The sequence below is a fragment of the Syngnathus scovelli genome, chromosome 12, assembly GCF_024217435.2.
Source record: "Syngnathus scovelli strain Florida chromosome 12, RoL_Ssco_1.2, whole genome shotgun sequence".
Lineage (NCBI taxonomy): Eukaryota > Metazoa > Chordata > Actinopteri > Syngnathiformes > Syngnathidae > Syngnathus > Syngnathus scovelli.
Genome location: NC_090858.1, coordinates 15,774,580 through 15,787,245, shown reverse-complemented (window position 1 = coordinate 15,787,245; position 12,666 = coordinate 15,774,580). Strand labels below are relative to the sequence as shown.

The 12,666-nt window shown below is 47.6% G+C and overlaps 1 pseudogene; it reads left to right on the top strand.

The window, feature by feature from the left end:
- Positions 1-12,250: 12,250 nt before the first annotated feature.
- LOC125979069 (U5 spliceosomal RNA) lies at positions 12,251-12,358 on the top strand (annotated as a pseudogene).
- The last annotated feature ends 308 nt before the right edge of the window (positions 12,359-12,666 follow it).

The window sequence follows — 12,666 nt, the reverse complement described above, 5'->3', positions numbered from 1 at the left end:
CGCTGATGTCACTTGCAGTTCAAACTACAGTAATCCCTTGCTACATCACGGTTCGTTTATCCATTTTTCGTTTTTTTTTTTTATTTTGAAAATTTGTGACAAAAAATCACGTATAAGTTGCTCCTCAGTATAAGTCGCCCCCCCCACCCAAACTATGAAAAGAAACGTGACTTATAGTCCAGAAAATACGGTAATGACAACACACAATACAACAAAACACAACACAACAATACTTACCTTTCCTTTAAAATATTTTTCTCTACCTAACACAGACAGATAATGGGAGAATGTGTCACAATGTGAAGGAGATGTATTGGGTAATGCAGAAACAAAATAAAAACTATTATTTAATGTTAGACACATTATCCACTAGGCTACTTTCCTCTTGACATTCATTAAATTGACAACGAAGGGACTTGAACCCCTTAATCTTCTGATCCAGTCAGTTAACTCCACTTGAATCTAGGCTGTAGATTTACTGTATATGCTCAAAAATCATTGCACTGCTATCACTTGTCAGAATTTCCTGTATGGCTATCTGGCCTAATGGATAAGATTTCAAATCTAAACAGGTATTCATGTCTAGTGTATCATCAAATTGAAAGAGGAAAATATGTCACGGTCGGGTGTGGAGCATGGAGCAGGACGACCAAGTGCAGCCCGGACCAGGGTCCACCGAAGCAACTCAAAATACAGACTCGGTAAACTGACATGACCTAAACAATAACTTGACTGACCAGGACGTGAAACAAGAAGACAGCAGGACACGACGGCACCAAGACAGCACGCCAACACCGAACGACAGCAACCAAAACCAAAACCAATGATCCGACAGGGAGAGAGGGGCAGACAGGACTTTTATACACGACAGGTAACGAGAGGCAGGTGGGAACAATCACACTGATCATGGGCACACAGGAGGGGAGGGGCGAGCACACAGACAGAAACCAAGACAGACACATAGTGGAGCAGTTGGGGGCGAGACGTGACAGAACCCCCCCACAAGGGACGTCTCCCGACGTCCCAAAAAAAAAAAAAAACTAGGGGAACCGAACCGCGCCGCACTCGGGCGGCGACTTGGGGAACCGAACCGCGCCGCACTCGGGCGGCGACGTGGGGAACCGAACCGCGCCGCACTCGGGCGGCGACTTGGGGAACCGAACCGCGCCGCACTCGGGCGGCGACTTGGGGAACCGAACCGCGCCGCACTCGGGCGGCGACTTGGGGAACCGAACCGCACCGCACTAGGGCGGCGACTTGGGGAACCGAACCGCACCGCACTCGGGCGGCGACTTGGGGAACCGAACCGCACCGCACTCGGGCGGCGACTTGGGGAACCGAACCGCACCGCACTCGGGCGGCGACTTGGGGAACCGAACCGCACTCGGGCGGTGACTTGGGGGAACCGAACCGCACTCTGGCGGCGACTGCGGGGAACAGATCCGCACTCTGGCGGCGACTGCGGGGACAGATCCGCACTCTGGCGGCGACTGCGGGGACAGATCCGCACTCTGGCGGCGACTGCGGGGACAGATCCGCACTCTGGCGGCGACTGCGGGGACAGATCCGCACTCTGGCGGCGACTGCGGGGACAGATCCGCACTCTGGCGGCGACTGCGGGGACAGATCCGCACTCTGGCGGCGACTTCGGGGACAGAACCGCACTCGGGCGGTGACTGCGGGGACAGATCCGCACTCGGGCGGTGACTGCGGGGACAGATCCGCACTCTGGCGGTGACCTAGGGGACAGAGCCGCACTCTGGCGGTGACCTAGGGGACAGAGCCGCACTCTGGCGGTGACTTCGGGAACAGAACCGCGCTCGGGCGGCGACTTGGGGAACACAACAGCACACGGGCGGCGACTTGGGGAAACAGAACCGCACTCCGCGGAAACTCGGGGAAACACAACCGCACTGGGGCGGCGCCTTGGGAAGTCTGTACAGCGATCGGCGGCCACTCACAAAGTCCGTACAGTGATCGGCGACATTCGGAAGGCGGGGCTGTGCGCGGCGGCAAGAGCCATCACGCGCCGCAGCAGAGGGAGCGGAGCCAGGGACGATCGCGGATCCGACGCAGCTGGCTTGGATGTCTGGCGACGTTCGCGGGTCCTGCGACGCTGGGGTGGAGCCCGATGGCGGCCGTGAGTCTGATGACGCCGGGGGGGCACTCCGATTGCGGCCGCGGGTCCGGCGTCGCGGCAGCGAAGTCCGACGACGGTCGCAGAGCTGATGGCGCCGGGGGGGAATTCCGATGGCGGCCGTGAGCCCGGCGTCGCTGGAGCAAGATCCGATGGCGGCTGCAAGCCCATGGCGCTGGAACATGCTCGGATGTGGATCGTGCGTCGCAGCGGGAGCTGGTGGTGAAGGGTGGTCCAAGCGCTGGCCGCTGTGATGGTCGGATCATTCTGTCACGGTCGGGTGTGGAGCATGGAGCAGGACGACCAAGTGCAGCCCGGACCAGGGTCCACCGAAGCAACTCAAAATACAGACTCGGTAAACTGACATGACCTAAACAATAACTTGACTGACCAGGACGTGAAACAAGAAGACAGCAGGACACGACGGCACCAAGACAGCACGCCAACACCGAACGACAGCAACCAAAACCAAAACCAATGATCCGACAGGGAGAGAGGGGCAGACAGGACTTTTATACACGACAGGTAACGAGAGGCAGGTGGGAACAATCACATTGATCATGGGCACACAGGAGGGGAGGGGCGAGCACACAGACAGAAACCAAGACAGACACATAGTGGAGCAGTTGGGGGCGAGACGTGACAAAATATAGGTAAACTGTTTTTGTGCTGTTTTGATCTTTGTTGTGGTGACCCCAAATGTCAGTGACAAAAGCCAAAAGAAAGAGGCACATTTTTCATCTGATGTACAATTTTTAATTTGTTTCTCTTGACTCCAGTTGAGCAACCTGTGCTTGCTGATATTCACAATCCCTGCTTACTTTGCTGCCCTACCCCTTAAAAGAAGAAAAAGTTATTTTAGTCTGAGCAACCTGCTCCCTACTGAAAATAGGGTTTTCAACTAAGGTTTCCAACTAGGACTAGGGTTTCCAACTAGGGCTAGAGTTAGGGTTAGGGCTAGTTTGGACTAGGTATATAAAAAGTCTGCCCCACCTGAGGACCGAACTCTTGACCTTTAGATTGTGAGACTGGCATGCTAGCACCTGCATTAATGAGGCTGTGCATTTACAGTTTTACAATTCTTTTTTACTGTAAAATTGATCCAACCACCGGCCATTTCAATCAAACTGAACTTCACAGAAAGATAAAGTGACTTTTAGTCTGAGCATTCTGAAACTAGGGTTTCCAACTCGGGTTAGGGAAGCCAACTAAGGTTTCAAATTGTGGCCAGGGTTTCCAACTGGGGCTTCCAACGAGGATGAGGGTTTCCAATTCGGGCTAGAGTTAGGACTATATAAAAGTGTGCCCTGTGTGAGGGTCGAATTTACGACCTCCAGATTATGAGACTGACACACTACCACTTCCGCGAACGAGGCTATGCATTTGCAATTTGTGCAATTGTTTTTTACTGTAAAATTGATTCAACCACCGCCCATTTTGATCAAACTTAACTAGGCTAGGGCTAGGATTTCCAACTAGGACTAGGGTTTACAGGTAGGGCTAGATTTAGGGTTGGAATATATATAAATCATGCACCGTGTGAGGATCAAACTCTCGACTTTCAGATTACGACACTGACGCGCTACCGCCTGCGCCAACGAGAATTTGTGGCACCTGTCTTAAAATTCTATTTTACTGTAAAATTGATTCAACCACCGGCCATTTCCATGAAACTGAACTTCATCAAAAGAAAAAGGTACTTCTGTCTGACCATTCTCAAAGTTGGGTTTCCAACTGGGGCTAGGGTTTCCAACAAGGGCTCGAGTTAGGGTTAGGACTAAATAAAACATAGCCCCGTGTGAGGGTTGAACTCACGACTTTCAGTTTACTAGACTGACGCGCTACCGCCTGCGCTACCGAGGCAATGAATAGTTGGTTTTACAAAGCTATTTTACTGTAAAATTGATTCAACCACTGGCCATTTCAATTAAACTCAACTTCACAGACAGTAAACCTTATTCTATGTATTATTTATTATTCTTTTCTATACTGTCAGAAAGGTTTTGGTTTCTGATTTCTTTTTTGTTGTGCTGACTCCCCCCCAATCTCCATTTTCAGTGCAACAAAGTGACAAAAACCAAAAGAAAAAATGCTTTCTCTATTGCACACTAGAGCCAGCATTTCCAACTAGGGCTAGGGTTTCCAACTAGGGTTCCAACTCCGGGTAGGGTTTCAAACTAGGAATTTCAACTGGGGCAAGGGTTTCCAATTAGGGTTTCCAACTCGGGCTGGGGTTTCCAATTAGAGACAACATTGGACAGCTGCCACTTGTTGGGAACCTTTAAATGTTTAGTCTTATCAACGAATGTGTTTCAGAGGCCAGATTTAAAACGTGGCTTCTGGTTTTCGTGAACCAAACCCATTAAAAAAAGTGAAAGAATGAAACAGTTCTTAATAGGAGAAGCCTGGTTAGCTCAGGTGGTAGAGCATGCAAGTCTTAATCTCAGGGTTGTGGGTTCTATCCCCATATTGGGCAGCCCACACTTGTCGGGAACCTTTGATTCTTTAGTCTTATCAATAGATGTGTTTCAGAGGCCACACTTAAAACATTTCTCTATTTCCCCTAACCCATTCAAAAAAATGAAAAAATGAAACAATTCCAAGGTCGAAAAGCCTGGTTAGCTCAGTGGGGAGAACATGCGACTCTTAAACTCAGGGCCGTGGGTTCGGTTCCCACATTGGGCATCCTTGCTTGTTGGGAACCGTTAAACAGTCTTATCAAGGCCACACTGAAAACATGGAGTATTTCACATGGCGATGTGGCCTAATGGATAAGGCACCTGACTTCGGATCAGACGATCCCTTTCATAGTCAATTTAACGTGTCATGCTTTGAAATCAAAAACTTGACTTCAGTCTGAACCAACTCTTGACTGATTGATTGAACTTTATTCATCCCACAGCAGGGAAATTCACTTGTTACAGCAGCGCATATCAGTGCAATAATAATACGAGTGCAAGAATAGAACAAGTGCCAGAATTACAAAAAAGGGTAAATAACAGACAAGGATAAACACAAGTGCTGCTAGTAGAGACGAAACACATTCATTTTATCAGGCGGCATGCATGTTGTAAAGTCTGACAGCAGAGGGAATGAAGGACCTGAGGAACCGTTCCTTCCTACACCGAGGGTGCAAAAGTCTGCCGCTAAAGGAGCTGCTCAGGAACCGCACACTCTCATGGAGGTGGTGAGAGGTGTTGTCCATGATGGATTTAAGCTTAATCAACGTCCTCCTCTCACCCACAACCTCAATGGAGTCCAGGGGACAGCCCAGAACAGAGCTCGCTCTTCTGAGCATCTTATTCAGTCCCCCCCTGTCCCGGTCACTACTGCCCCCACCCCAGCAGACCACAGCGTAGATGATGGCCGAGGCCACCATAGAGTCATAGAAGGTCCGGAGGAGAGCCCTGCACACACCGAAGGACCTCAGTCTCCTCAGCAGATGGAGGCGACTCTGGCCCTTTTTGTACAGGATATGGGTGTGATCAGTCCAGTCCAGTCCAGTTTGTTGTTAAGGCGAACACCCAGGAATTTGTAGTTCTCCACTACCTCACTGTCCGATCCCTGGATGTTCATTGGAGTGAAGATGGGTGCTGTCCTCCCGAAGCTCACAATCAACCCCTTCGTCTTGCTGGTGTTGTTCACCTGATGCTGGTTGAGCTCACACCAGCTGACAAAGTCCTTGATGACCAACCTATATTCCAGATCGTTCCCCTCTGCGACATTTCAAACAATGGCCATGTCGTCGGAGAACTTCTGGATTTGGCAGTGTGCGGTGTCGTGGGTAAAGTCTGACGTGAACAGGGTGAAAAGGAAAGGAGCACCCTACCCTGGGGGACACCAGTGCTGCAGTGCACCACGTCGGACTCACTGCGATGTAACCTCACAAACTGCGGCCGGTCGGTGAGGAAGTCCGTTGTCCATGCAGTCAGGCACTGGTCCACACCCGCCTTCTCCATCTTCACCCTAAGCAGTGACGGCTGGATGGTGTTAAAAGCGCTGAAGAAAACAAAGAACATGATCTTCCCAGTGCTCCTGTTGTCCTCCAGGTGAAGCAGTGTTCTGTGCAGTAAATAAATCAATGCATTGTCCACCCCAACACCAGGCAGATAAGCAAACTGCAGGGGGTCCAGCTGCGCTCCCACTAGTGAACGCAGGTGACCCAGGATGATCCTCTTCATAGTCTTCATCAGGTGGGAAGTCAAGGCAATAGGCCTGAAGTGGTTAGGCTCCTTGGGGCATGGCACCTTTGGTACAGGGACCACGCAGGAGGTCTTCCACAGTACTGGGACCTTGTTCAGGCTCAGGCTTAGGTTGAACAGGTACCTGACCACACCACTCAGCTGGTCCGCACAATCCCTGAGCAGTCTCGGCCAGATGCCGTCTGGGCCCGGGGTCTTCCCTGCTTTGATCTTTCTGAAGTGAACCTGAAGATCTGTAAAGAAGAGGGGGATGTCGGAAGACCAGGGTGATGGAGTGGAGACAGGAGACAGAAGAGTGACTCCGGGGGAGGGGGTTGGTGAGCTGGCGGGGGGGCTGGAGTGTCGAAGGTGGTAGAAAAAGATGCGGAGCGAGGTGAAGGGGTGGGGGGGAGGCGGAATCAAATCTGTTGAAGAACAGATTGAGTTCATGCACCTGTTGGATTTTGTCCACAATTTAGGGAGCGCACTATCTGCGCCTCACGGCAAAAGTCATTGCCAATCACCAGTTATCCAATTTACTCACTGTGTGCTCGTTTGATTTCTTCAGATTTAGGAAAATGCTAAGACACTGAAGCAGAAATTAGACTTACACAGGTTGGTTGAGTTCAATCACAATTCTTGTTCAGAAAGCTCTGTCTTCAGGAAAGTACAATACAGCGCTGGGCCTTTCAAGAGCGCAAAGTCTCCATTCAGAAAAGGCCACGTTCAAGGTTCTTTGGTCAGCTTATATTCAGTCGGCCAGTGTGGGCCGAGTTTGATGGGTGATGAGTCTTTGGGGTGGGGCAAGTTCACAGGAGAGTTTGATTCCATGGGAGTGGGTGCTGGTTCGGTGAGAGCTGGTTCCGTGGGGTTGGGTGCTGATTATGGGAGATTCGATTTGTGGGGGCTGTTGTTGTCCTTTCCGTCTTTCAGCCTTGACGATCGTCTTTGGCTTGGCTGTCTCCCTCTGGCACCTGCTGGTTTTATCTCCAAGTGACCTTCCTGTAAACATTCTTGCACATATACTGTTCCACCTCATCCATTCATCATTCTTTCAATTTTGTCATTTTGTACGGAATTATGTGAGCTTTTGGCTGTGACATCATCTACCTATTTATTAATGTTCCCTGACCATGCAAAGTTTGTACTCACCACTTACCATGTTTTTGTTTGTTTGTTCTTTTGATCTCCATGTACTTGCTTACGTCATCATATTCTTAGTTTAATCATGCTTTCAACCATATCTTTTCTTTGTTAGGCAAAATATTTCCCTCTGTCCAGAACGTTCAGTAGTAATCGAAAACTGGTGTCTAGAATTAGTCAAAACATAAGATACAATCAAGTACTGAACATTTTTAGACGACTTTGGCAGTGTCCGTGATTTAGAAAATCATCAGGCATGCATTGAACAGTTCCTTAAGGGTCATTAAGCTATTCAGGCAATATATCAAAAAACATTTGTTATTTCAAAGTGCTCAGAAATATATATATCAGATCATAAAGTTATAAAAACCTTTCTCATTACCACTTATCAAAAATGTCTAGTTATGTCTTCTTTATTGATTTGGTGTGTAGGTATAATTATATGTTTAAAATGTTTCTTTTATTTATTTAATATGTGAATATACTTGTCTGCTTATGTACTTTATTCAATGAGGTTTGAGCCAGGGCTGTGGACTCGGTCGGATTTTTGCACCGAGTCCGGCCTCTTGACCACCGAGTCCGAGTCCGGGTCCTAGTCCGGCTGTCAATTTTTTCCGTTAATTCATGTGACTGCTTCGTCTTTAGTCAAGGCTAATTTAGATCAAAATCTATCAGAACGAACACAACTGCTTTCACACTGGCTGGTTCGGCTTATACAGGATCCCTTGCTGAGAGGGCGGACGTAAAAGTGAGGCGACGTTCCAATCGGACGTCGGATCGATAACATTTTCCCTGCCCCACCGGAGTTGTGCTAGTTCATAACGTAGATCACTCGAGGCATAGTCATAAATGTACGGTTGACAATTTAACCGATAGAAGTGGATACATTGGAACATAACCTACACTCTAATATATTATTTGACATGGTATTAAATGCGTGGCTTTACAAAAATGGTCATTGAAGCCCACCCTTAGCCCTGAGTGCCATTGGCATGAGGCAAAATGCTTGAAAACACTCTTGCCCAATTAAATAACCATTCTGAAACACGGGACATGTAAGATAATATTTTTTAATCATTAATTACACCATTATAGCTCAGACATTTATCTAAACACAAATAATTAGTGACGACCCCACAACTATCGAAACACATCAATGATATAAGCTGGGTGACATAATCGTCCTTGACATTGGTACATAATGTAAACATTAGCCTAAGTGCAACTCAACGTGGCCGCATTGATCGTAAGCAGGGCTGTGGACAGTATTCCTACTCGCATTCTGAGCAGCATGATGAAAATAAAATTGAACGTGATTGTTTTATTGTCGGACTCGGTGGACTCGGTCAAAATCAGCACCGAGTCTGAGTCCGAGTCCGGCAAAAATGACAGAGTCCGACCGAGTCCGAGTCCCCGAGTCAGAGTCCAAGTCCAGGAATATAGGTACGTTTTGTGTGCCAAATCTTCATTACAGCCAATAGCAGATTTCTGATTAAAGGTACAAAAAGAAAAGCAATGACTATGTGTGTCCGCTGGTTCTTCTCTGCAACACAGGAAGTTTGCATTCACTACAGTTGTGCCCATTGGCAAAAGGCAGCCCCCAACTACCACATGAGTAGCCGACAGGCCTGTTCTAAAACAACTCACTGATGAGGACATATTATTTTCAAGGAATGTTCTAGAAGTAATCGTTGTTAAAAAAAAAAAAAAAAAAAACACATGATGGTGGTTCTTGGAGATCACTGTTTATATATACACACACAAATATATATATTGAGTCTAGGGAGACAAATACACCGCAAACTGTGGGTAGGTGTCAGGTGATGAGCCACAGAAAAAAATCACAGTTGCCACAGAAAGATGACAAGCCTCATTTTGAAGCAGAGCTAAACATCAGGGATGAGAACGGCAAATGAAAACAAACACTGATATATTGATCAAAACCAGAGCACATTTCTTGGCTTGCTTATCCGAGTCGACAGCATAGACATGGAGACTTTCAAGGCAAGTTACCCCAAGTTGCGCAGCGGTCTGGGTTAGCTACAACAACCATACACCATAAAGGTCAAGCCAGGTGCCGTGCCATATTCAGTAAAAAAACCCAGGAGGATTCCACTACCACTGGTGGGTGAAGTCAAGAGAGAGCTCCAGCGCATGGAAGCTCTGGGCGTCATTAGTCGGGTGAAGGAGCCAACTGATTGGTGTGCCGGCATGGTGGTCGTGCCCCAAAAGGACAAAAGCAGCATTTGAAGACCTAAAGAAAGCTCTGTCCTCTCCTCCGGTGCTGGCTATGTATGACCCGGGCAGAGACACCAAAGTATCTGCTGATGCATCATCGTATGGGTTGGGGGGGCGTAATTCTTCAGAAATGAGGGGAAGGATGGAAGCCTGTGTCTTACGCATCACGGTCACTCCCTCCAACTGAGCAACGATACACACAGGTGGAGAAGGAAGCTCTGGGCCTCACATGGGCCTCACATGGGCCTGTGAACGGTTTCGGGATTTCCTCATTGGAAAGGAGTTTTGCCTGGAGACCGACCATAAACCCCTTCTCATCCTGCTTGGAGCCCAAGCACTGGATCTTTTGCCACAGAGAATCCAGGGTTTCAGGATGAGGGTGATGCGCTACTCATACTCCATCGTGCACGTACCAGGAAAGTCGCTTTGGACAGCAGACACACTTTCACGTGCAACCTGTAAAATTACGCATGTCCACTGATGACCAGGAGCTGATGGAGAGCACAAACATATTTGTGGACTGTGTCACTGAGAGTCTACCTGTCAGCTCATCATATACAGAAAACCTGAAAGAGCAGTTGAAAGCCGACAGTGTCTGCTCGCGTGTCATGACCATGTGCATGGAAGGATGGCCAGCACATGCAAAACAGGAACCAGCGCTAAAAAATGACTGGCCGGAGCGAGCCACATTAACAGTGAAAGATGCTAAAGGACACACGACTGGTAATACCTTCCGCAATGAGGAACGACGTGCTGTTCAAATTACACGAAGGACACTTAGGTGTCCTGGAATGTAAATCACGTGCACGTCAATCTGTGTGGTGGCCGGGACTCAGCCAGCAAGTGAACAAAATGGTACTGAACTGCAGGACATGCATACAAGAGCGACACAACCCAAAAGAGGCACTCGTGCCATCAGGGTGCCCTGAAAGACCTTGGCAAAAGTTAGGAACAGACCTTTCTACACAAGAGGCAGAATAATCCTCTAAGGCAGTGGTTCTTAACCTTTTTGGAGGTACCGAACCCCATCAGGTCCATATGTGCATTCAACAAACCCCTCTTTGGGGGGCGGGTTAAACGAACCCCATCAGTTTCATGTGCACATTCACCGAACCCCTCTATATAGGGGGGGATGACATACCAACAAATCAGTGTGACTTCTGCTGTTGCCTTTGCAAGAACAGTTCAGATATGCGTTATCACGAATTTACATGATATTCAGGTGTGTTCAGCCATCCGTGGGCGGGGGGGGGGGGGGGGGGGGTCGCGGGGCGGGGGCGGGGCAATGACTTCCCAGCTCTGCCGAACCCCTGAAGCCGACTCACCTAACCCCTAGGGTTCGATCGAACCCAGGTTAAGAACCACTGCTCTAAGGTCTGACGAGACAAAGGCAGTCTACCCTATGATCCCTGGAAAAAGGGAGATGTGGTATTATCGTATGTTGAAACTATAATATTATATAGTTTGTTATTGGAGGTCTCAAATAATGTTGACAGTTGGGGGCTCTGTGGTGCGCCAGGGGCATTGTACTGCTATGTAAGACATGAGTGGGGAGAAAATAAAAAGTTGCTGAATAAAGAAGTTGCATTCACGTTCATCTCTACTCCGTATAAACACAACAGTCGTGGACTGCGTTCGCGCTCTCCCCTGGTCTTTCTGATTAAAACAAAAATCACACGCAGTCGTACGCACATGGAGTTTAGGTCTGCGGTGCTGTGACACACTGAATGCTTTTGAGCATGTTATTAACTGTACTATGGAACTGTGCATTTGCTTGCTAAACTGTATTAACCAAATTAGTCAATGCAAAATAATATGGAATTACCACGTTCCTGACTCGTCATATGATATGAACGTATCAAAACCTTTTTGTCGGCTATAGGTCTGTCTTTTTAAGAATACGCCCGATTGTTGTTCCTCATACATCTCAGTATAGATTTCTAGAAAACAACATTTACTTTCTAAAGTAAATTGACAGATTTATATTCAAATGTCAAATATCGAACGCCGCCATCACAGTGGAGGTAAATTACACTCCAAACCATGCCAGCAACGAGAAAAGCCTCAATTATTTGCGACACGAGAGATATAGAGCACTTCTGAAATTTGAGAAATCATTTGAGAAATTACGATCGTATTTTGTTTCCCGATTTGAATAAAGTTATGAAATCACACATTTTCAAATAAAACACAGAGATGGGATCATTTCCCATTCTCTCATACCAAAAGTACACGTACCAAGACATACAACTGTTTTTACCTTCAATACTCATAATAGACGCCCAATCGATAGGTGACGCTGTTTGAAAGAAGGTTTGATCAGGTACCTACAATCCTGTGCGCCAAAGATGTTTAAAGTAAAAAAGACATTAATGAAAACAAAATACTTGTTTAAACCTTCTATTTAGGTTGAGTCCTTGTAAGTATAGTAAATCTATCAACGTCTATTGTTTGTATTAGAAGGACTGGTTGCTACAATTTGAGTGTGAGACCGCCTGTGAATTTGGTGAGACCAGCAGTGACGTGGCCCGTTTTGACCCAGATTATCAGATCTCTCTTTCTTTTCAGATGGAATAAATCTTTCGCCTTTTACTAAAGATTTCCGTGGGAGGAACAATAAGAGTCTATCTCTACCCATTCTCACCAACGGTTTGTTAGAATAGGCCTCTTTGGCACCACTTTTATGGTTAAAATTCTCTCTTCTATGATCAGCTCTCTTAATCCCTCAAACCCAAGAACCGAGACTACACTTGATTTTAGCCAAAAGGCCGAGAAGCGATGGAGTATGCGAGTGACGGACTCACTTACAGGCTTCCCCGTCTACCCATTCTCAGCAACGGTTTGTTAGAATAGGCCTCTTTGGCACATGTGATTAGCTGGGTAGCTTGAGCTATGCCGTTATATCGCTGCAACCCTTTTCTTGCTTTATTAGCTTTCTCTTCTCTATGACACCCTTTGCACATATGT